At 44.2% G+C, this 6,000-nt stretch overlaps 1 long non-coding RNA gene across 1 annotated transcript in view; it reads right to left on the bottom strand.

Annotated features, from left to right (window-relative positions):
• Positions 1-5,287, bottom strand: part of LOC138650859 (uncharacterized) — a 248,354-nt gene extending 243,067 nt beyond the window's left edge. The window contains exon 1 of the long non-coding RNA XR_011315408.1: positions 5,173-5,287. This is a non-coding gene — a long non-coding RNA (uncharacterized lncRNA). The remainder of the gene's footprint in view (positions 1-5,172) is intronic.
• Positions 5,288-6,000: the final 713 nt, after the last annotated feature.

Raw genomic sequence — 6,000 nt, forward strand, 5'->3', positions numbered from 1 at the left:
CAGAGTTTTAGAATTAAGCACATAATTATACATCTTATTACTTCTACCCAAGTGCATGACCTTACATTTATCCCCATTAAAGCTCATTTGCCATTTATCAGCCCAAGCTTCTAGTTTACATAAATCATCCTGTAATATAAAATTGTCCTCCTCTGTATTGATTACCCTGCAGAGTTTAGTGTTATCTGCAAATATTGAAATTCTACTCTGAATGCCCCCTACAAGGTCATTAATAAATATGTTAAAAAGAAGAGGGCCCAATACTGACCCCTGTGGTACCCCACTGCTAACCGCTACCCAGTCCGAGTGTGCTCCATTAAAAACCATCCTTTGTTTCCTATCTCTGAGCCAGCTCTCAACCCACTTGCACATATTTTTCCCTATCCCCATTATTCTCATTTTATGTATCAACCTTTTGTGTGGCACCGTATCAAAAGCTTTTGAAAAGTCCATATACACTACATCCACTGGGTTCCCTTGGTCCAATCCGGAACTTACCTCTTCATAGAAACTGATCAAGTTAGTCTGACATGAACGGTCCCTAGTAAACCCGTGCTGATACTGGGTCATGAGGTTATTCCTCTTCAGATACTCCAGTATAGCATCCCTTAGAATGCCCTCCAGGATTTTACCCACATTAGAGGTTAAGCATATTGGCCTATAACTTCCGAGTTCAGTTTTTGTCCCCTTTTTGAATATTGGCACCACATTTGCTATACGCCAGTCCTGTGGTACAGACCCTGTTATTATGGAGTCTTTAAAGATTAAAAATAATGTTCTATCAATGACTGTACTTAATTCCTGCAGTACTCGAGGGTGTATCCCATCCGGGCCTGGAGATTTGTCAATTTTAGTGATTTTTAGATGCCGCCGCACTTCCTGCTGGGTTAAGCAGGTGACATTTAATGGGGAATTTTTATCACTAGTCATTTTGTCTGCCATGGGATTTTCTTGTGTAAATACTGATGAAAAAAAGTCATTTAGCATATTGGCTTTTTCCTCATCCTCATCCACCATTTCACTCAGACTATTTTTAAGGGGGCCAACACTATCATTTTTTTAGTTTCTTACTATTTATGTAGTTAAAGAATATTTTAGGATTATTTTTACTCTCTCTGGCAATGAGTCTCTCTGTCTCAATCTTTGCTGCCTTGATTTGCTTTTTACAGAATTTATTTAATTTTCTGTATTTATTTAATGCCTCATCACTACCTACTTCCTTTAATTCTCTAAATGCTTTCTTTTTGTCACTTATTGTGCTCCTTACAGCTCTATTTAGCCATATTGGTTTCCTCCTATTTCTAGTATGTTTATTCCCATACGGTATATACTGTCCACAGGTCCTATCCAGGATGCTAATAAATGGCTCCCATTTTCTTTGTGTATTTTTGTGTCTCAGGATATCGTCCCAGTTAATTGCACCAAGATCCTCTCTCATCCGTTGGAAATTTGCCCTCCTGAAGTTTAGTGTCCTTGTAACCCCTCTATTACACATCTTTTTAAAGGATACATGAAAACTTATTACCGTATATACTCGTGTATAAGCCAAGATTTTCAGCCCACTTTTTTGGGCTGAAAGTCCCCCTCTCGGCTTATACTCGAGTCATATACCCGGGGGTCGGCAGGTGAGGGGGAGCGGGGGCTGTGTAGTTATACTTACCTGCTGCAGCGCGGTCCCTGCAGTCCCTGGCTTCCCTGGCGCTGCAGATTCTTCCTGTACTGAGCGGTCACATGGCACCGCTCATTACAGAAATGAATAGGCGGCTCCACCTCCCATAGGGGAGGAGCCGCATATTCATTGCTGTAAATGATCGGTAACTGTGACCGCTCAATTACAGGAAGAAGCTGCAGCGCCGGGGAAGCCAGGGACTGCAGGGACCGCGCCAGGAGCAGGTAAGGGGAGCGCAGCGCTATATTTACCTGCTCCTCGCTCCGGTGCGGCTCCATCTGCAGCGTCCTCTAGCAGTGACGCTCAGGTTAGAGGGCGCGGTGATGTAGTCAGTGCGCGCCCTCTGCTGAGCGTCAGTGCTGGAGAAGGAGCCGCACGAGGAGCAGGTAAATAATTGAAAGCGCCGGCGTCCTGAGCAAGAGAGGTGAGTATGTGATTTTTTTTTTTATGGCAGCACCAGCAGCATTCTATATGGCACAGCATTATATAAGGAGCATCTATGGGGCCATAAAGAACGGTGCAGAGCATTCTATATGGCACAGCTTTATATGGCACATCTATGGGGCCATAAAGAACAGTGCAGAGCATTATATATGGCACAGCTTTATATGGCACATCTATGGGGCCATAAAGAACGGTGCAGAGCATTATATATGGCACAGCTTTATAAGGAGCATCTATGGGGAAATAATGAACGGTGCAGAGCAATATACCGTATATGGGGCACAGCTTTATAAGGAGCATCTATGGGGCCATAATCAATGGTGCAGAGCAATATATATGGGGCACAGCTTTATAAGGAGCATCTATGGGGCCATAATCAACGGTGCAGAGCAATATATATATGGCACAGCTTTATAAGGAGCATCTATGAGGCCATAATGAATGGTGCAGAGCATTCTATATGGCACATCTTTATATGGGGCCATAATGAACGGTGCAGAGCATTATATGTGGCACAGCTTTATATGGAGCATCTATGGGGCCATAATGAACGGTATGGAGCATTCTATATAGCACAGTTGTATATGGAGCATCTATGGAGCAATAATGAACGGTATGGAGCATCTATTTTTATTTTTGAAATTTACGAGTAGCTGCTGCATTTTCCACCCTAGGCTTATACTCGAGTCCATAAGTTTTCCCAGTTTTTTGTGGCAAAATTAGGGGGGTCGGCTTATACTCGGGTCGGCTTATACTCGAGTATATACGGTATTTTGTGATCGCTATTACCCAAGTGACCCCCAACCCTTATATTTGATATGCGGTCTGGCCTGTTGGTTATATTAGGTCTAGTAGTGCCCCCCTTGTTGGGTCCTGAACCAGTTGTGAAAGGTAATTGTCTCTCAGTTGTCAAAAACCGATTACCTTTGCTGGAACTGCAGGTTTCTGTTCCCCAATCTATTTCAGGGTAGTTGAAGTCCCCCATAATAATGACTTCTCCTTGAGTCGCAGCTTCATCTATTTGCTTTACGAGGATATTATCCATTGCTTCCATTATTTTTGGAGATTTATAACAAACCCCTATCAGTAATTTATTTTTTTTTCCCCCTCCCCTTATCTCCACCCACAGGGATTCTACATTTTCATTAAATAATAGATTGATTTTTTTTAATTTTTTTTATTTGTTGCGGTTATTTTTTTTACTTCTATCCTGTCTGGAAGGGAGATTGTTACCTGTAAAGTGTATGACAGATAAAAGATCCACTGTGGACATTTATCCTGGGTGGAACTGGGTAATAGCTTTGCTAAGGTAAATGAGCATTATATAATCTCAATACAGTGGAGAAATAGGCGAGACCCTACACACATAGACACAATGGCCTAATCTACACATCACACAGCCATCTGGGCCACATGTATTTACAAAGCTTTAAGAAACTGCAAATAAAGGAATCTGACAAAGGATCTTATAGTGTGTATTTGTCCTTGTCCAAATACTTCAAGATGTGAATTTTGCATTAAATCCAAGGTCTCCACATCCTAAAGAAAAGACTGATGGTGATCAGACTGCTCTGGAACAAATGAGTGATATCCCACACCCTACAAGTGATCAGATACAACTGAACCCAATTTCAGAACAAAGGTGTTCTACAAGAGAAAACTTAAGGTACCGTCACACTGGACGATATCGCTAGCGATCCGTGACGTTGCAGCGTCCTCGCTAGCGATATCGTCCAGTGTGACAGGCAGCAGCGATCAGGCCCCTGCTGTGCTGTCGCTGGTCGGGGAAGAAAGTCCAGAACTTTATTTGGTCGCTGGACTCCCCGCAGACATCGCTGAATCGGCGTGTGTGACACCGATTCAGTGATGTCTTCACTGGTAACCAGGGTAAACATCGGGTAACTAAGGGCAGGGCCGCGCTTAGTAACCCAATGTTTACCCTGGTTACCATCCTAAAAGTAAAAAAAGCAAACAGTACATACTTACCTACCACTGTCTGTCCTCCAGCGCTGTGCTCTGCACTCCTCCTGTACTGGCTGTGAGCGTCGGTCAGCCGGAAAGCAGAGCGGTGACGTCACCGCTCTGCTTTCCGGCCGCTGTGCTCACACAGACAGTACAGGAGGAGTGCAGAGCACAGCGCTGGAGGACAGACAGCTGTAGGTAAGTATGTACTGTTTGTTTTTTTTACTTTTAGGATGGTAACCAGGGTAAACATCGGGTTACTAAGCGCGGCCCTGCGCTTAGTTACCCGATGTTTACCCTGGTTACCAGCATCGTTGGTCGCTGGAGAGCGGTCTGTGTGACAGCTCTCCAGCGACGCTGCAGCGATCCGGATCGTTGTCGGTATCGCTGCAGCGTCGCTAAGTGTGACGGTACCTTAAGGTAAACCACATGTACGTCTCTCATTAATGGCAAGGGACCATGTACAATTTGCTATGTCTTGGCAGAAGTGAAAGTCAATAAATTGATAAAGGCTGCAGAGATAGTAATGAAATCCATGCATCACACCAAAACATGAACATTTAAGGCTATGTGCACATGTTGCGGAATTGTCGCAGAAATTTCCACTGCAATTCCGCAACTCCCTGCCATGGGTAAAATGCATGCGGAAAAAGATCTACTAGCTGAGAGAAAGGCCATATACTGTAAAAGGACTTAGTTGCGTATTATGGTAAAAAGAGAAGTCTTAACTTCATCCAAAGTATGGAGGAGGATATAAAGAGGTGCATGAAAGTTTGTAAACCCCATTAGAATTTTCATAAATTTACATAAATTGAACTGCATTACTGAACTAGAAATATGAAAAAAATGAGAGCGTTTAGCGCATTAATTGGCCAATTTATGTGTACCTGGTAGCCACATTAGGGTATCATGGTATAAGAGAGATGCCCTAATGTGGCTACCAGGTACACATAAATTGGCCAATTAATGCGCTAAACGCATTTTTTCATATTTCTAGTGCAGTAATGCAGTTCAATTTTCATGTTTGCATGTTTTAGCGCCACAGTGTGCTGCCTTATTTATTTGACTTTATATGAGTTGGTGACTAGGTTCAGCACCTGGATGAGGAAGCTAATGAGCCTGAACGAGCGTCAGCCAGAGCACGGGATATAGGAGCTGCAGTCTGCTGCAGGATCACAAAGGAAGGTGAAGCGCCAGAGGAGAGGCACAAAGCCTGGAGGGAGTAACGGCGCTGGATCCTGAGCGCTAGTAGTGCAGAGCAGAGGAGAGCGACGCCGTTACTCCCTCCAGGCTTTGTGCCTCTCCTCTGGCGCTTCACCTTCCTTTGTGATCCTGCAGCAGACTGCAGCTCCTATATCCCGTGCTCTGGCTGACGCTCATTCAGGCTCATTAGCTTCCTCATCCAGTCAATGTCTAAGAAACGCTCTGACGAAGGTCCGGTGTGGACCGAAAACGTTTAGCGGTTTTGTTTGTCTGGATGCATCAATAAACTAAGAAGCTTTTCTTCTCAAAAATTGAGTGCCAAGTTTCATTCATCTTTAATATACGGGGTGGACACCCTACTTGAGCATCGCCAACCCTCATATCTACTGAGTGCCGTGTTTCCTTACCGTATCCTGCTAGGTTCAGCACCTGTTCACACTTATTCTATGTTTTGATGTGACGGTCAGTTTTTTAAAAAGGTGCAGTAATAGGGTCACATGCGGCAGCAGCGGCTCAGTATTGGGGTATCAGGTGCAGTAATAGGGACACATATGGCAGAAGCGGCTCAGTATTGGGGTATCAGGTGCAGTAATAGGGACACATAGCAGCAGCGGCTCAGTATTGGGGTATCAGGTCCAGTAATAGGGCACATACGGCAGCAGCGGCTCAGTATTGGGGTATCAGGTGCAGTAATAGGGCACATACGGCAGCAGCGGCTCAGT

Source organism: Ranitomeya imitator, chromosome 10, assembly GCF_032444005.1.
Source record: "Ranitomeya imitator isolate aRanImi1 chromosome 10, aRanImi1.pri, whole genome shotgun sequence".
Classification (NCBI taxonomy): Eukaryota; Metazoa; Chordata; class Amphibia; order Anura; family Dendrobatidae; genus Ranitomeya; species Ranitomeya imitator.